This window comes from Eptesicus fuscus, chromosome 11, assembly GCF_027574615.1.
Source record: "Eptesicus fuscus isolate TK198812 chromosome 11, DD_ASM_mEF_20220401, whole genome shotgun sequence".
In the NCBI taxonomy this organism is placed as follows: Eukaryota; Metazoa; Chordata; class Mammalia; order Chiroptera; family Vespertilionidae; genus Eptesicus; species Eptesicus fuscus.
In genome coordinates this window covers 24,522,342-24,541,368 of record NC_072483.1, presented here as the reverse complement: position 1 = coordinate 24,541,368, position 19,027 = coordinate 24,522,342, and positions in this window count along the sequence as shown.

The window sequence follows — 19,027 nt, the reverse complement described above, 5'->3', positions numbered from 1 at the left end:
CTGGTCTCGCGAGGCTGCAGATGGTCTCGCGAGGCTGTGTCCTTGGCCGTGACTCCCCCTGTGGCTACGGCGGGCAGAGTGGTACATTCCTGGGAAGCGGAGTGGGTGAGGAGCCTCTGATTGCCCAGGTCCAGGTCTTGGGTCACCCGGTGGTCAGGACTGCTTGATGATGACCCGCTGTTAGGACACATATATGCCTGCCTCTGTGCCCTGGGCTGTCAACAAGGGTTTGTGTGTTTTTTAAATATATTTTTATTGATTTCAGAGGGGAAGGAAGAGGGAGAGAGAGAGAAACATCAATGATGAGAGAGAATCATTGATTGGCTGCCTCCTGCATGCCCTTCCGCTGCTGCCCAGACCGAACCGCAACCTGGGATTGTGCCCCTGACCGGAATTGAACCCAGGACCCTTCAGTCCGCAGGCCAACGCTCCATCCACTGAGCCAAACAGGCCAGGGCAACAGGGATTTTGTTAGCAGGGAGGTTGCTAGTTTGGCAGCTATCTGACTACATTGGAGGCAGATATCACAGCAAAAACTATGGGCACATGCAAGAGAAAACATAGGTTAACTATTTGTAAAATAAGCAACAATTTTTTTATTTTTTTTTTTTACAAAAAGCCCCATGTTTCAAACCATTGATTTATTAAGTCTCTTGGGCTGGATGTCAGATTGCTCGGGATATTCAGTGTGTTTTTATGTGATTTAATAAAGAAAAACGCATTCGCAGCTCATCAGACATTCTGTTTGGATTATGTCACAGGTGCCTCCTTGTGAAGCAGTAATAATGTCCAAGGCCATCTTATTTTGGAGGACAGATTTTCTCATAGAGACGTTTTAGTGTCTAGTAAGGACAGGCTTTGCTGGCAATCATTTAAGCTTGTTGGTGAATTTAGCAAGAGCTTTATGTGTGCTATAATGTCCTCCAGGCTAATGAAGGGAGCAAATACAATGGCCAAATGATTGAACTGGGGGAAACAGAATGTGCCCACTTAGCTTTAAGGAGAGGAAGGTGGGCAATTTTTGTTGTCTTGGGCAGGTTCTCCTGTGTCCAGAGAAAACCCAGGGTGTAGAGGCCCAACTATCCTGGTGGAAGCCACAGCCAAAGACTTGTGCCATACTACCATTGGGTCCCATTTGAGGTTACCCAATAAATACCTACGTGGTGTGGCCACTCAGTACCAAACCAGTTATTACCCTTAATGTGACAGAATGACTATCTAGTTCCAGGTTATCCATCCATATCCCTGGTCTGAGTTGCTTTTGTATTTCATTGGCAATCTGGCATCCTTGCAAATATGTCATCCCACCCTGGCGCTATAATGGCTGTTCCTTCTCTGCATCCAATCTGCTGTATCTGATAGAAGGTCTGTTACTAGGGTTCGTACCCAAGCTAAGGAATCGAGTTCCTGATTGCCAGGGGTGTCAGAATGTTATAAGCTGGGACGTGGCAAACAGTGAGGGCTACCTGAGGCTCTTGCAGGTAAACCCAAATGTCTTCTCATGCATCCTGACCCCACAAGGGCTTATTCGTGATCATCCATCCATTAGCTTCTTATTATTGTCCAAATCATAGGGTTAATCTCTTTAGAACAGCTCCACTGTGAGTGCAACGGGTTAACAGCCAAGCCACATGAGTGATCACAAAGCAAAATGCTCTGAGTTCAGACCGCTGGCTACTGTCGTTCTTTCCTGTTTCCATCCAGATGGTGTCAGTGTTGGGTTGAATAGCAACTGCCCCCAGCTAGATCCATCTGTATACCAGGCATCAATGGGAATTTCCTTCATTCCTTTTCTACCGGCTGCGGGGTCTGCCACAGGAATAGACACGGGCATTTGGAAGATCTGCATACTCTACAGAGCCTAGTACCACTTGCATTTCCAGGAGCCACTGGCAGACTGGGTGCTCCCCTGCTGCAAAGAAGAATGCCATTTAGCCAGCATGAGAGTTTGAGCCATGGTAGAGGTGGGTCAATGGAACATGGAACATATTCTCAGCCCACCCCTGGTAGGAAGGGAAGCTTGTATCATGGTATGTTGTTTCTTCGTGAAAGGCTTTACCTAGGAGAGTGCTGTGTACACTATTAGGAGCTATTGCTCTACGGGGGTAAATAGGGTTGTATGCCCCCTTCCAGACCTTAAGCCAAAATCCTAGGCGTACTCTTTTATGTTGTCTCTGTCACAGTGAAACAGGAATTTTTAGGGGTAAAAAAGAACAGGTTTAGGAAATTTTAGAAATTTTGAACATTAAGGGGACCATGGAGGAAGCACAGGGCTGCAGAGCAACAGAAAGTATATTTCCATAGAATGGGGGAGCTGAAAAGCTGCAACAGGTACATTTCCATAGACTGAGGGAGCTGGGAACAGCAAAAAGTCTATATTTACAAAATAAAGGGAAGGAAACCCTTCATCCAGAAGGAGAAGAAGAAAGCCCAAAGGGAATAGGAAAACTATAAGGAAGGAGGGGGTGAGGTCAGACCTTTGAGCTCAGGAGTTACTATAGTAACCAGTCCAAGGGAATAGTGACCAATCAGAGGGGATATCAAGGCACAAGGATCTGTAGCCTTTATAAACTATAGGGAAAAGGAAGTCAGTGGGATTCTTCCCCCTCCCCATGTGGGAGTCTGTACTTGTTCTTTAATAAATTTCGACCTTTGTTATACCACCTCCTGTCCATGGATTCATTCTTCGACTCCGCGGACAAAGAATCCTGGACATTCTGCCCAGGGGAACACCACATGTTCCAGTCCAAAACTTCTGCTTCATTAGTGCCCAATCCATACCTTCCGGTGCCACATCCAACTCAAACGGCAGCCCTGCTTGTGAGAATCTCTGAGCTATTTTTGCCTTTTCAAAGGCGGCTTGTTGTTCTGATCCCCAGTCCCATGTGTGCTCTATCTTGACCAGGCAGTATAAGGGATGGAGACACTGTGCCATGTGGGGAATAAAAGTCCTATGAAGTCCCAAAATTACTATACTACCAATACTAGTATCTCTTGTATGTTCTTAGATGTTTATATGCTTGCATCTGTGAACGAAAGAAGCCACCTGCTAACCTGACAAGCTCAGGGGAGGCCTGTGTGGCAGTCTTGAAAACTCAGAGACCTAAAGTAACCACAAAAGATGGTCTGAAAATTAAATATTTAACTACAAACAGGTTATAGTGGGCAGTCATGTCCTAGGCCGATATTTTCCCTGACAAAGATCAACTTAGATCTTTCCTGAGCCCATTTGCCTTTTTGCCTCTAAGATAACATATCTGTGAGATGTCTGGGTAACTTGTAACTTCCTTCTTTTGCTGGAGCCCCTGGGGCACAACCAAATGTGGTGGGCGCCAGGACAGATACTTCAAATTCCTTCATTATCATGTGAATTGTTCCTGTACCCACCTAAGTATGTGTCCATCATTTTACTTTTTATCCAATCCCAGGGGTTTCCCACCATTTGACTTTATCCCACCTCCTTAATCCATCACCAATGAATTTCATGTAGCCCACCTATGTCCCTCCTTTGATGGCAATGTATAAATACAGATGTAACCCACCATTCCTTGGAGCATTATCTCAAATAATTGAGGTTCTGCTTCCCGGCATATGTCAACAGTTTGGCTCAAATAAACTCACTAACATTCTTTACAGGTTTCAATGGTTTTTTTTTTCGTTAACACATCCTATCAATCACAGCTTCTGAGACAAAGTACATCTTACCCGACCCAACAGTTTCCCCAAACTACAGCAGTGCCCCGGCTTTGAATTTTCTGTGGGTTCAGGGCTCATCTTCTCCTTAGTAGATGTTCCAGCAAAGTCTACAGAGTCCTGTAGCCTAGGCAAGTCTTGTCATGTTAACATCATCTTAGCAAGGAAATGGGACCATTTTACTGATGTGGGGAGGGAGAACATGGACAGGTCTCAGGCTAACATCCCATGACGTATTGTGGGGCTGTTAGGTAGCCTTGGAGAAGCACTTGGAAACTCCATTGTTGCCCCTCCCATGTGAAGGCAATTTTATTTTGTGACTCAGTGGCCAGAGATATATTGAAAAAATTTTTTTCCTAAGTCATTATATCATGATACTGATACCGAATTTTTGGACTGGAACCCGGATTCTTTGTCCACCAGAATGGAAGTATGAGTCCACGGACAGAAAGTGGTATAGCAAAGGTGGAGATTTATTGAAGAACAAGTACGGACTCCCATGTAGGGAGGAGGAAGAGTCCCACAGAACTGACTCCCAAGTAGGGAGGGGGAAGAGTCCCACTGAGTTCCTCTTCCCAATGGCTTATAAAAGCTGCAAATCCTGGTGCCTTGATAGTCCCTCTGATTGGTCACTATCCCCTTAGAATTGGATACTATAGTAACTCCTGGGCTCAAAGGTTGAACCTCACCAGGGACAAGTGAGGTTCTTCCCCACTCCTTCCTTATTGTTTTCCTATTCCATTTGGGCTTTTCTTCTTCTCCTTCTGAAAGAAGGGCTTCCTTCTCTTTATTTTGTAAACTAGAGGCCCAATGCACGAAATTCGTGCCTGGGTAGGGTCCCTAGGCCTGGCCAGCAATCAGGGCCAATCAGGTTCCCACCTCTGTGCCTCCCCCTTCCCTCACTCCCTCAGCTCCCACCACTGGTCGCCTGCCATCTTCCGCACCGCCCTCTGGTGGTCAGTGCATGTCATAGCTAGTGATTGAACCCCTGGTCAAACTCCTGAGGGGGCAATTTGCATATTAGCCTTTTATTATATAGGATATAGACCTTTCTTGGCTACTTCCAGTTCCCTTGTCTTATGGAAATATAACTGCACCTGGCTTCCTTGTGTTATAGAAATGTATCTTCTCCCAGTCTGTGGCCCTGTGTTTTTTCCCATGGACCCCAATTCTAAAAAATCCCTAAGCCTGCCTATATCCATCCCCCTAAAATTCCTGCTTCAATACATTCCAATGTGTCTAAAATGGTGGCAATGTAGTGCACAGACTCATGGATGGGAGACATCACCTTAATCAATTCTTAGTAGTCCACAGTCATCTGCCAGGAGACATTGGGCTTTTGTACCAGCATTCCAGGCTGTTGAAAGAACTGTGGGCAGGGCACACAATACCCACTCAGTGTAGTCTTGGATAATTTCTCTTATTTTCTTATGTTCCCTTCCCCCAGGCAATTTAATATTGTTTGACAGTTACTGTTCTTCGTGGGGGTGGTAGATTTACTGGTTCCCAGTGGCATTTCCCCTCAGCACGTGTTTGATTGCTCTAACCCAGAGACAGAATTCAGTGCTAGAGATTTGCAGAGTCTGACGTTGTAGGATATCAATGCCCAATATGTCCTCAAGTATTGAAAAGAGAAATCCTTGTGTTCTTGTGTGGGAGAACACCCAATTTGTAGAGTCAAAAATACTTGTGAAGCAGGAATTTTAGGGGACACATAGGCAGGCTTAGGGATTTTTTAGAATTGGGGTCCATGGAAAGCACAGGGCTGCAGACTGGGAGAAGGTACATTTTCATAACACAAAAGCCAGGTGCAGTCACATCTCCATAAGACAAGGGAACTGGAAGTAGGCAGGTAAGGTCTATATTTACAAAATAAAGAGAAGGAAGCCCTTCATTCAGATGGAAAAGAAGAAAGCCCAGAGGGAAGGAGGAGGGAGAACCTCACTTGTCAAAGGGGAATAGTGACCAATCAGAGGGGATATGGGGGCACCGGGATCTGTAGCCTTTATTAAGTCATGGGGAAAGGAACCCAGTGGGACTCTTCCCCCTCCCCATGTGGGAGTCTGTACTTGTTCTTCAATAAATCTCCATCTTTGCTATACCACTTTCTGTCCATGGATTCATTCTTCGATTTCGACGGACAAAGAATCCGGGTTCCAGTCCAAAAATTTGGTATCAATTGCCTGTATATAACTATTTACTCTCTGTACCCATTGATGGTGATGAGAGAGGCAGAAAACTTCTGAGGTTTACAATGTATTAGAGCATATTAGGCTCCAGAGTCAACCAGAGCCCTCACCTGTTATTTGTTTCTGGGGAACCATGAATAGTGAGCTAAACATAAGGCCTCCAATTGTTCCCAATGTCCCTCACCTGGGGGCATTCTTGGCCTGGGGCCTGGGAGGCACCTATCCCTAATAGGGCTATATCCCTAAGGCCTTTGCTGGAGCAGGCATGGCATCAGGGATGGTTGGGACAGGTCTGAACTGCTGTTGAGGTTTTTAGGCTTCCCACAGGCTGACCAATGCAGGGTTGCTGGTCTATCTTTTCGGTGGGATCCCTGCAGCACGGGTGTCAAACCACATTTGTTTTGGGGTTACTTTTATGAACTCTTTAAGGCTTATGGGATAGCCTTTTTGCTTTCTGAGCTCCCTCTCTGTAGTGGATCTTTTCCACAGCCTATACTCATTCCTGAGATTTTTTTCAGTGTCTCCAAGATCAGCAATGGATTGCCTAATATCATAAATGTTTTGTTCCATAACTGGGGTGAGCATGGATGCCAATGCCCCATACCAGGATCTTGGCAGCAAACATGGCCCTATTAGGGCCTTCAAAGACAATGGCATGGATGCCTGTCCCATTTCCAGCTCCATAACAAGTTTTCCTCTGTATTTCCAGGGATGCTTGTGCCCCAGGAGATCCTTCTCATTGGGCCAAACCTCTCTTCAGGCTAGAAGAACCCAATCTAAAGGAGTGGAGTACCTTGAATCCCCCAAACACTATGCTGATGCTGCCAGAGGGCAGGGTGTGTGGTGATGTTGCTCATTTCTCTGCCACCGGCACAGTTAGAGAGGTGCCATCTCCCCCTGTATTTCATAGCCACACTAACCATGCCTGGCAACGTTCCTTGGCCTTTTGATAGAACTTGGCAGCTCTATCAATAAGCTTAACAAGAGGACATTCTTGCATCGAGAATGTTTCCTGAGTTGGGGGCTGCCCTGCTGTCAGGGATTGTTGTTGCTGTGCTTTTGTTTTCCTTTGTCTCAGGGGTTGGGCTGCACAGGGCATTTTGTCTGTTTTACTGCCAATCACAACATCTTGCACTTGGTCTCCTCACTTTCCCAGGGATTCCACCCCTTAGTGTCCCAATTAGGCTTTGTCAGAAGTGCTCAGACTTCAATAAACATCGGCTTATGCCCTTCTAGCTTTGCAAAATCAGCACACTAAGGTCTCCAACTTATTATCTTGTTTTCCCACCTTGCCTGCCAGTCTCAAAGCGAGCAGATTAGTGGACAACCATACATCTGTCACTAACCTCAGCTCATTTTCCAACTTTCTAACCCAGGCCAGCTCACTGTGGCAACCGTTGTTTTCCCTTTTGCCAGTATGTTACGTGCAGTTCCTCAAACAAGTGCATTAGATCAGCCAGCATTTCGGGGTGGCCCCATGTTCAGATGGCAGTCCACAAGCATCTGACATACAGGCCACCCCTTCCCACACAGAAAACAAAGGCCAACTCGGGATTTCCACTGTGGAGGCCTCTTTCCCAAGGCTCATTTCTTGGGTCTCCATGCTATTTTGCCAATTGTTGGTTCACACTCTCAGGAGTTTCCCGGGTAACATCTGACACTAGCTGCTGCACATGAAGTGCAGTGAGAGACCAGACAATGAGGTAGATCACTGCAGAATGGTAGGTGGCAGGTTTAATTAGTAAGGGAACTAACCTTGAAGGCTTATCTTGGGTGACTGCAAAAGGAGTAGATCACCACACCCACCCATCCGAAACTTAAAAGTCTATACAGAGGCATTAGCTGGATTCAGTCAGGTATACTATACAGACGGTCTCAACAACACCGGAGAAATTAAAAAGAATGTCAGAATAGCCCTGATCAGTGTGGCTCAGTTGGTTACAGTGTCATCGTCCTGTGTACCAATGTTTCTCTCTCTCTCTCTCTCTCTCTCTCTCTCTTTTTTTTTCTCTTTCTTTTCCTCTCTCTCTAGAACCAGTGAAAACATATCCTCAGGTGAGGATTTAAAAAAAAAAAGAGGTCAGAATAAATGTAAATAGACTGTGTTCATAGATTAGAAAACTAACAGTGGAAATTCATCAATATCTCCGAGTCAGTCAACAAAAATGTTCAATAATAATTGCAGCTGAATTTTTAAGGAATGCAACAAGCTGTCTCCAAAATTTCAACAGAAAAACGATTGTCAAAAAAACACCTAAGTTTACTTTGAAACCGAAGAGCAAAGACTGATGACTTGTCCTGTCAGATGTTGACAAAGTTCAAAAACACAATATTAAAACAGTTCCGTGCTGGCTCAGGAGCAGCTCAGAAAAAGACCATTTGTTTGAGAGTTTGATATATGACAAAGATGCCATCATAAGGTAAACAAAAAGGAACAGATTGTGTAGATAGTGTTGCCAAGACAGACTCCCTAAATCAAGGAAAACAGAGTCGGGCCCCTACCTTAAACTGTGTGCAAGGTGGACCCCAGATGGATTAAAATCTACTTTTGCAAGGTAATGTTATATTGTAAATCAGTGAGCTGAACATAAGACACCTTAATAAGCCAAATTAATTAGTAATTAGGAGTCTTTATTATGCCGGCAGCCTCAGAAACACAATGTTTCCAGAGTCTAAGCAAAAACATGGAGGAAGCCCTTTCTTTTTACATTTTCTCAGTCCTTTGTCTCCCAAATATGGGATTATACTTCTGGACCTTTCACTGGCTTTGCAAAAAGCCCTATGTAGATATTTTGTAGGAAGCTTGTAACCTGAGCTTGTAACTTGAGCATAGTACAAGAGAGAGCTGTAAAGTAAAGCCTTTCTGATAAAAATCTGTCAAAAATTAGCAAAATAAAATATATGCATGCACTATGTCCTAACAACCCAATTCTGATATAAATATAGGGTCCAGGTAAATTTCTCACAGAGTTGTTTTATTCCTTTATCACAACAATTTAACTGATTTTGGTTCTTGTGGCTCAGGTAATATTTATGTGTATTGGGTCTGTGTATTTGTGTATGATCAGGGGAAAAACGAGAAGTTTCTGTGCCTTCTGAACAGATGTGAGTTGGACACTACAGGAGAATAGGAAAGAGAAAAAAAGACTTGACTTAGGTGAGTAAGAGTTAGATCCCTTGTGAGTAGAATGGGAGAGAGGGATGGGTTTCCCTCACTGGAGAACTATGCTCCACTCTCAAGCAGCTGGCTGGCATTGGTAAACACATTAATCTGGAGGCAACACTTAATCGTTTATTGAACACTTACTATGTGCTTAGCAATATAGCAGGCTGTGTATTAGTTAGGAAAACAAAGATAAATAATTAAAATATGTAATGTGTTAGATGAAATCATTGATAAGGAGGAAAAAAGAAAGCAGTGAAATAACACATAAAATATTAAAGAGGTTTAAAATTTTAAGTGATGAGAAGAGCGGTCTCACCAAGAAAAGTAAAGACCTAAAGAAAGTGAATGAGCTAGCCATGGGAATTTAGAGATGGGAGGCAGGTATTCCAGGCAGAGGGAATAGAAAATGCAAACCCTCTGGATGAGGATTTTCTAGAGTGGTTGAAAAACTGCATGGTGTTTAGTGTGACTGTAGGGGAGTGAGAGAGTACAGGGAATAATGTCAGACAAGTAATAGAGGCCTAGATCATGTGGTTCCCCCTACCCTTTTGGAAAATCTCAGAGAGAAGAGAAAACATAAAAATAATTAGACTCTGTCTGTTTAATGAAGAATTGACTGAACCAGTGGTGTAGAACCAGTGAGACCAGTTAGTGAGCTATGGAAATAATCCACAGCAGGAATGATGGGGGCACGGAGCAAGGTGATGGCAGCAGGTATAATGGAGAAACGGTCAAATTCTAGATGTGTTTTGAAAGTGAATTCAACAGGATTTCCTCTTGAGCAGCCCTGGATAAATCCAGAGGACCTCCTGAACAACTGGAGGAAGAAGTTGCTATTAACTGAGACAGAAAAGACTTCAGAGGAGCTGGTTTGGGTGCATTGGAGCACCCGAGTTGTAGTACATGTTAACTTTGAGATGCTTATTTCTCAACTCGGGAGCAGCTCCAGTTAGATATAAAGACCTGGAGACCAGTGAAGGAGTCCAGGGCAGCTATAAAAGTGGAAGTTGTCAGCATAAAAGTAGCATTTACTACCATGAGACTCAAAGTGATAGCCTATAGAGTGAACATATATAGAAAAACTAAATTTTCAAGGACTGAGCCCAGTGCTCAATATAAAGGACTAGAGAGAAAGAAGAGAGATTTATAAATTATCAAATGCTGCTGCTAACTCAAGTAAAATGACAGTGGCAAAATTACCTCTAGACATAGCAAGATGAAGGTCACTGCATCCTCGATAAAAACAGTTTTAGTAAGATATAGGTGAGAAAATATTAATTTATTTAGTTAACATGACCTCATCTTCTGTTTATGAACACAGCACCTAGTAGAGAACTTGGCACATAATACATATTTTTTTAATAAACCAGTGCACTTAAAAGTTTCTACCTCTGAGGAGCATTTCTCCCTTGGCTTAACATTGACAACTTGAATTATATGCACCTAATGTTAGTTAATTTAGTTTTGAGTTTCAGTTGTTAATTTCCTTCTAAATTGCAGGATATTGAATTAATTGAAGCAATTTTATGAATTATATTTTTCAAGTGTTTGCTGCACTATTTCCTTCTTTCTAGGGGATTTTTTTCCCTTTTCTCTCTCCCTTTTGATGTATAGGGCCATTTAAGTCCTTCTGCATTTCTAGAAAACCAAAACCCCAAATCTAAGCCTGTTGAACCTCTTGTCACACAAGTATTTGAAAGAATGGTACTTAAGGGAAATAGAAAATGACACTTTTCCCCTCATCTTTTGAAGAAAATGATCCACCCCCCTTTAGTTCTACCAGAAGAGATCCCCAGCTCATTTCCCTTAGCTAAAGCTTTAAAGTGTAAAAAACTCATCAAACATCTTTTCCTCTGAGACAATGTCATCTGAGTTCAAAGGATATACACAGCTCTGCAAAACTGCTGTCTTGTTTCAGTGATAAGGCCTTGGCTTTCATTTTATGTTTGATTCCAGGAAAATCAAATCTGTTTTTGTGTACACTATGCCTATAACTAAATCAGGAAATTAGGAGAAATAATCTATTTCTGCAGACAAGGGAGAGGGGGGGAGGAGAGAAGTTTCCAGTTTAAAAAAAAAATCCTAAAATGACTTTTTACATTTTCACTCAAGATATGCTTGTTTATTAAATCTGAAGACAGGTATTTATCCTTCCCCACAATGAACAAAACCTGTACTGTTGCTCTTGGGAAACAATATTTTCTTATTATGGTTAACTCTTTAGAAACCCTTTATTGGCTAACTAGAAGGTTGAGGGCAATGCTTCTTTGTTTGTATGTTTTTCTCCAAATCTGGACAAAACTTCTGTACCATAATGATTAGCAATTAAAAAAAAAATTCAGTTCCATCTAAGGACCTACTGAATTAGAATTTCTGGGCATGGACACAAAAATCTTCACTTAAAAAAAATCCTAAGACATGTAATTTTATCTCAGCATAATTAATTTGTTCAATATAGTAATACTCAGTATAATACTTAAGCTTTAATATATTATTTTATGCACATTCAAAGATAGTCTGCAGATATTACGAAATAAACTATATTTCAGTATACTCACACAATGAAGAATTAACAACCTCCTCACTGAAATTCAGTTATAACCATTCAGCAGGGTTATTGGGCAAATTGGTTGCTTCTTTCAAATAAAATATGTAGTTGTAAATATTTTTTTCTCTTTAAGTCTTTATATATTTTGGGTAAAATAAAAATATTAAGATAATTTGAAACCTACAAGTAGAAATATTCACCAAAGTGACATATTAGGAGTAACTTTATTTTATAATAAAGATTTTATTAATTTTTAACCTCAAATATTGTAAGTACAAATATTCATAAACATTTCCTCAGTATTTGTCCTGATCAAATATAAGTACATGCTTTCTAAATGAAAGAGGTTGACTCCTTGACCTTTCAAGAAAGTTCTCTCCACTGTCCAATACATTTTATTAAAACCCTTTTAATATCTGATGAGGTATGACCATAAATAGAGCAAAGGGAAGAAAATGTCAAAAATGAACTTTATGCCCTAGCCAATTTTGCTCAGTGGATAGAGCATCAGCCCGCCAACCAAAGGGTCCCAAGTTCGATTCTGGTCAAGGACAAGTACCTTGGTTGCAGGCTCCTCCCCAGCCGGGTCCTGGTCGGGAGTGTGTGTGCAGGAGGCAACCAATCGATGTGTTTCTTTCACATCGATGTTTCTCTCTGTCTTTCCCTCTTTCTTCCATTCTCCCTAAAAATCAATGGAAAAATATCCTTGGGGTGAAGATTAACAAAAAAAATAATAATAATAATTAATTAACTTTATTCCTTATGGTACTCTAATTCCTTTCAATCTCATTTATAGTTGGATAAGTTTTGTGAACACTCTAACAAATAAATTAATATTAACAATATTAAAAAGGTGAGTTGAACCCTGAAGAATGTTACAAGTTTAAGAATCCATCAGTGTTATCAAGGAGCTCTTCTATTGTTATCTAGTTATTACATTTTAGTTCATAATAAGGAGAGTATTGTCATTAAACCATAAGTTCCAATTAAAGTTTAAAAATTGGGTTATTTTAGCAGTTTTTAAAATTTTAGTTAAATCCTAATTATCATTGATTAATTATACTGACAAATCATTTCACAGTAGATGTAACATTTATCAACAAATATTTCTTGAGCATTTATGACACATTAGGCACATTCTCCTTTGTGCATTAGTCTAGCCCCAATGATCTTCTTAAATTTCCTGGAATGTGCCAAGTTCTTTCCTTCTGAAGACCTTTATTCTAGCTATCTGCTCTGCCTCAGAGGTTCTGAACTCCCTCCCCATGCCCACCTCCCACTGTTTCCATAGCTAGTTCCAACAGAATTGAGTCCTTCTCCAGCTTTCCAGAAAGGCATACAGCCATTCTTTACAGTTGTTAGATATTCTGCTGCCCAAACTCAAATTTGCTGTCTCTTCTACCTCTTATTATGCTAAAACTTTTCTGTTTGGCTTTACTGATTGACTGCTGTTTCCATCTCCTTTCCTTCTTGTTTTATTTATTTGTAGAGCAAAATCTCTCTAAGTCAAGATAAATGGGATCCAAAGAATAATACATCATGTAAAAACTAGGATTGTACCACCGTGAGGTTAATGAAATGTCAGGGGCTATTCTGCCATCCAGCCAACCCAAAGTTCTGAGACACCCATCGACTAATAGGATTCAAATCGATTCTGGGGTCGTCTGTGGTTTGGTGCCACCAGCATTATGGGTTTTGTGGCTGCCTGGGACTTCCTGTGTCGTAGCAATAAATTTAGAAATCTCACAGTTACTCTGTAGTTAGTTGGAGGCTGGGTTAATTCCATCAGCTAGATCTGGTGAGAAGTGGGCAGAAACTTACTGGGAATGTAGAACACACCTGTCTCCTGAGTCATGGTTACCTCTGCTTGCCCATTGCCTAATCTCCCCTAAAAAGAAGAAAAAAAGAAAGCTTACTCCCCAATGAAAGGTTGAATAGTAAAGAACCATAAAATACCATTTTTAAATACTTTATTGATTTTTAGAGAAAGAAGAAGGGAGAGGGAGATGGAGAGGAGAGAGAAACATCAATGTGAGAGTGCAATGTCAATCTACTGCCTCTTGCACATCCTCTACTGGGGATTGAACCCCACAACCTGGGCATGTGCCCTTGACCCAGAATCAAACCAGCAACCTCCTGGTGCATGGGTCGATGCCCAACCAACTGAGCCACACCAGCCAGGGCAAAATATCATTCTTTTTATATCTGATTCTGATTTGTTGCAAAGTTTTATTATATTTAAAATAGATTTCCAATTTTCTGGTGTACAGCTTATTTAAGATTATATTTTAGGTAATTTATTTCTTTCATTTGCCCCAATGGAACAAATTCAAAAAGCAAAGATGATTTTCAAAATATTTAAAAAATGGTGAGGCATAGACATTGACTAGGTGATTATTGGTATTAATATGCAGCCTTACACTCATACTGGTTGGGTGCTAGCCATGCCCAAAAGTAATGCTTCAGGTTAACACTGACAGAATAATATAAGGCCAATGGCTCATTCTTCAAGTTCTTGTCTTGAATTATAACGTTCCTTGAGTTAAGGAAACTCTAATCTGAATGGTCCCAGAATATTAACTATAGTCATGATGAACAGTTATTACTGAGAGACTTCAAATTTTATGAAGAATTACAGGACACTAAAAGACTTCTGGGTTTATTTTACTTTGTTTTATGTTTTTGCATGTAATTGAATTAAGTAGTATTGCAAGATTAGTGTGGTCTCCTGTTTCCTTTTCTCTAGTAGATCAACTATATTGTAAACTACACAAGCTTTTGCCACCTCATTTGATGACAGATTTCCAAATATTAAATAACCACATTACAAATTGATCTCTAAAATGCAAAACTGGTGCCCAGCTGGTGTTGCTCAGCAGTTGAGCATCGACCTATGAACTAGGTCATGGTTTGATTCCCAGTCAGGGCACATGCCCAGGTTGCGAGCTCATCTGGGGCATGCAGGAGGCAGCCAATCAATGATTCTCTCTCATCATTGATGTTTCTATCTCTCTTTCCTTCTCTCTCTGAAATCAATATAAATATGTTTAAAATAAAATTAAAAATAAATAAAATGCAAAGCTGGTGACCTCATTTATTTCAGAAGCAGGGGGTCCTATCAACATTACTGAAGCATTACTATCATTGACCATTCACATATTAATATGAATGGCCTCAGGTTCCTCTTTCTCTAGCATGTAGCTGAGACCTGAAGAGGCCCTTCCTGGAGATGAAACCCTCATATTAGAGGCCCTTGCTGTGGTTTTCCTCCAGCAGTACTCTACCTCAAGAGTGAGCGGTCCACAGGACCAGGAAAATGTGCCCAGCTAGAGTGGTGTCTCTGGCCCCCTAGGCTTCTACAGATACTGAATGTTTGGAAATTTCCTGCCCGAAGAGCCCTGAGATGCTACCAGATATTATTAAATCCTCTTCGCTGCTTCATCTTTCCAAGGGTTGACCACACTGCCAGATGTGTACATCACTGGGCCCCAGGCTTGGCTGAGGAAGAGCTTTTTTGGGGAGAGGGTTGGGTGAAACATGCTAATGAGGTCCCTCCAGCTGTGGGATGGGAGGGAATAGAGAGCAGGCTCCTCAAATTGAAGACCAAGGGCAGGGGTTTGGCTCCCCTGCACCCTCATTTCAGGGTCAACTCCAAGAAGCATAAGAATTCAAACTGAATCTGATTTTTCAGGTTATTGTAAAAGAATATACAGTATACCAAACTAGGAAAGTAGAACTAGGTATTATTTAATAGTTTATTAAGAATTTGTTTGATAACTTTTGAATCTTTAGTAATATGGGATCTTTATTTGTACTCCTGGTATGGGCCTTACAAATGGAGGAGGGATTGAGAAAAGCGTTATTATTTTGGTGCTGTAGCACTGAGGTCAAGGATGTATTTCAGTGGAGGAACTTGGAAATATAAATGCCTGTGCACCATAGTTGAGAGGGGAGAAACTGTCCAGGACTGAAGAATTGGGTTCAGAAAGTACAATGTGAATATGTCATAGGAATAACATTTTCCTAGATCTGTGGTACCAGCTATCAACTTGTGCATTTGGAGCACACAGAAAGGCAAATGTGCTTTGATATAATTCTATACATTCTTCCTCATCTTTCTTCTTGCCATTTCAGACCCCATCACTTGTTGCCAAGTTCTATTCCTAAGTGCTAGATCTTTTTTAAATAAAGGAGCTCAAGAGAGAGAAGTTGGCAAATAGAGATTTGAATCATAAGAATCGAGACACCTGACTAGAATCAACCGATCGATTTGATGAAGCTTGGCCAAATTCAATTCAAAGATAAAATGCACCAAAGTTCTCCTTGACTCAGATAGGAGCCTTAAAACAATTGAGGAGGAACAGGATGGGAAAGGATGAAATAAAAATATTTTCTGAAATTAAGTAATAGTCAATTAAGGTTATATGCATGTAATTTTTGTCATGGTGTGTTATAATTTATTTTCTTAAAGTGTAGACTTGCCCTAGCTAGTTTGGCTAAGTGGATAGAGTTGGCCTGCAGACTGAAGGGTCCCAGGTTCGATTCCTGTCAAGAGCACAGACCTCAGTTGCAGGGTCCATCCCTGTGTGCAGGAGACAAGCAATCCACATCAATGTTTCTCTCTGTGTGTCTCTCCCCGTCCCTTTCACTCTCTCTAAAAATCAATGGAAAAATATCCTTGGGTGAAACAATAACAAAACACACACACAAAACTGTAGACTCATTCTCAAGATACAAAAGACCTTGTGATCTCTTTACTAGTCTGCAACATAAGGAGAAACTTGAATAGTCAATCTCATTTCTCCCTTAAAGCCTAAAATGACATAAAAATTTCTGAATAGTTAAATAGCATTAAGAAGTAAACAAGCAAGGATTTAGAATTTAAAGATATTTCACTAGCACTGAAAATCTTTATGAAATCAAATATTAGGCATTTTGCTGGACTCTGAGGTGCTCCATCCATAGAGTTTGATCTTTTATAGAAGAAACTAGAGGTCTGATGCATGAAATTCATTCATGGGGGAGGGAGTGTCCCATCAGCCCAGTCTTCACCCTCTCCAATCTGGGACCCACTGGGGGATGTCCGACTGCCAGTTTAGGCCTGATCCCTTTGGGGCAGTTGGACATCCTTCTCGCAATCTGGGACCACTGGCTCCTAACCACTCAACTGCCTGCCTGCCTGATTGCCCCTAACTGCTCTCCCCTGCTGGCCTGATCGCCCTTAACCGCCTCTGCCTTGGCCCCTGCCATCGTGGCTTTGTCCAGAAAGACCTCTGGAAGGATATCCGGAAGATGTCCAGTCTAATTAGCATATTACCCTTTTATTAGTATAGATATCTAATGATGTTTTTCCTATTAGACTAATATCTGCTGGATTTTCTAACTTCACAAACTTTAGTGTTAATGCAAAATATAATTTTTATAACATAATTTTATTCCATATAATTTCATTCTCGGAGAAAGGTATTAACTTACTTAGTAGGAATATGAACTTGCTTTGATAAATGGCCAAAGAAAATCCTTATTAAAAAGGGGTCATTCTGTAATTTCAAATGAGTGCCATTTTCATGTTCATGTTATTCTTTGTAATCCTTTATAAATATTTCCCCCCATGTAATTTTATGTGCTCCAAATTATGCTAAGCATGTGCTTCATGTTTTCATTATCTCAGGCCACTGTGCACAGAGTTCTTGAAAACCTTTGATGCTACATTGGCAGAAATATAATCTCTTAGTGAAGAAATGAAAGTGTTGTATGTATAAATCAGCCACTGCAAAATATATTAGTCATATTTAATGAAAGTTTAAATGCAGAATCTCTTTTATACTTTTAGCCTTTTGCATATTGTTTGATTCATTACTTAAAACTGAAGATGATGCCCTAGCTGGTTTGGCTCAGTGGATAGAGAGTCAGCCTGTGGACTGAAGGGTCCATGGCTGAATTCCTGGCAAGGGCACACATGCCCATATTGCGGTCTCGATCCCCCGTAGGGGGCATGCAGGAGGCAGCCGATCATTTATTCTCTCTCATCATTGATGTTTCTCTCCCTCCCTCTTCCTTCCCCTCTGAAATCAATAAAAATATAAAAAAATAAAAACTGAAGATGAAGACAAAGATAACTTGGAAATTCATATCTTGAAGTATTACCAAGTACTCAGCTCTTGATGTAAATGCCAGAGAAAAAAGACAAATGTCCAATAAACTCTCTATTGGTGAAATACTGAATTGTTGCTGAATCCTATCTAATAATAGAGTAATATGCAAATTAACTGTCGCTCCATGACAAAAATGGTGGCCCCCATAGCCAAAAGATGGCGGCGCCCAGTCCCCTCAGCCCTGCTGCAGGAGTGTCTGGCCTGTCTACAGGAGCAGCGAGGCTGGATCCGCCTCCGGAGGGGGCAGATCCAGCCTCCCAGCTCCACAGCTGCTGCAGTGTCTGAGCCTGTCAGCCCTGCCGGGGCTCACGGGGACCAAGCAGCAAGGCTGGATCTGCCCCCAGACATGGCAGACAGAGCCCCGACAGCAGGGCTTGGGGGCTTCCTTAGCACGGAGGCAGCGGGGAAGCCCCAGGCCCAGCAGACAGAGCCCAGACAACAGAGCATGGGGGCTTCCTTAGTGCGGCAGTGGCAGGGAAGTCCCCAGACATGGCGGACATAGCCCGGACAGCAAGGCTTGGGGGCTTCCTTAGCGCGGCAGTGGTAGGGAAATCCCTAGACATGGCAGACAGAGCCTAGGCAGCAGGGCTTGGGGGCTTCCTTAGCAAGGTGATGGTGGGAACACCCACAGGCCCTGCAGACAGAGCCCAGACAACAGGACATGGGGGCTTCCTTAGTGTGTCGGTGTCAGCGAAGCCCCCAGGCCTGGCAGACAGAGCACACTGCAGGGCATTGGGGCTTCCTTCACATGGCGCATGGTGGAGGCAAGCAGAGAGCGGACAGCAGGGCATGGGGGCTTCATCTCCATGGCTGCAGCGAAACCTCCAGGCCCGCAGAGAGCAGAGAACCATGGGGAGTGGGCCTAAGCCATCAATAGGACATCCCTTGAGAGCTCCTGGATTGTAGAGGGTGCAGGTTGGGCTGAGGGACCCCAGTGCACGAATTTTGTGCATGGGGCCTCTAGTAGAATTATAAATGCAACTGACATGATGCTTCATCCTGAAGCAAAATAAGTGTAGTGTCATTTATTTGCTGTATAAACTTTGGCTTAATAGTTATCAAATATTACACTAGAAGTAATTAGGATGGTGGGACTACAATGTAAATATCCATGTCGCTCTTATGTCAGAATGTCTTAGCTTAGAAATTGCCCAGGAAATAATATATATTTTCCCCCCAGCATGTTATAGTACCATAAGTTTTCATTTTCCTCAATGTCTTTTCTGCTAATATAATGGCTTGAGGATTTAAAATCCTGTGCTGTTATTGTAACTTC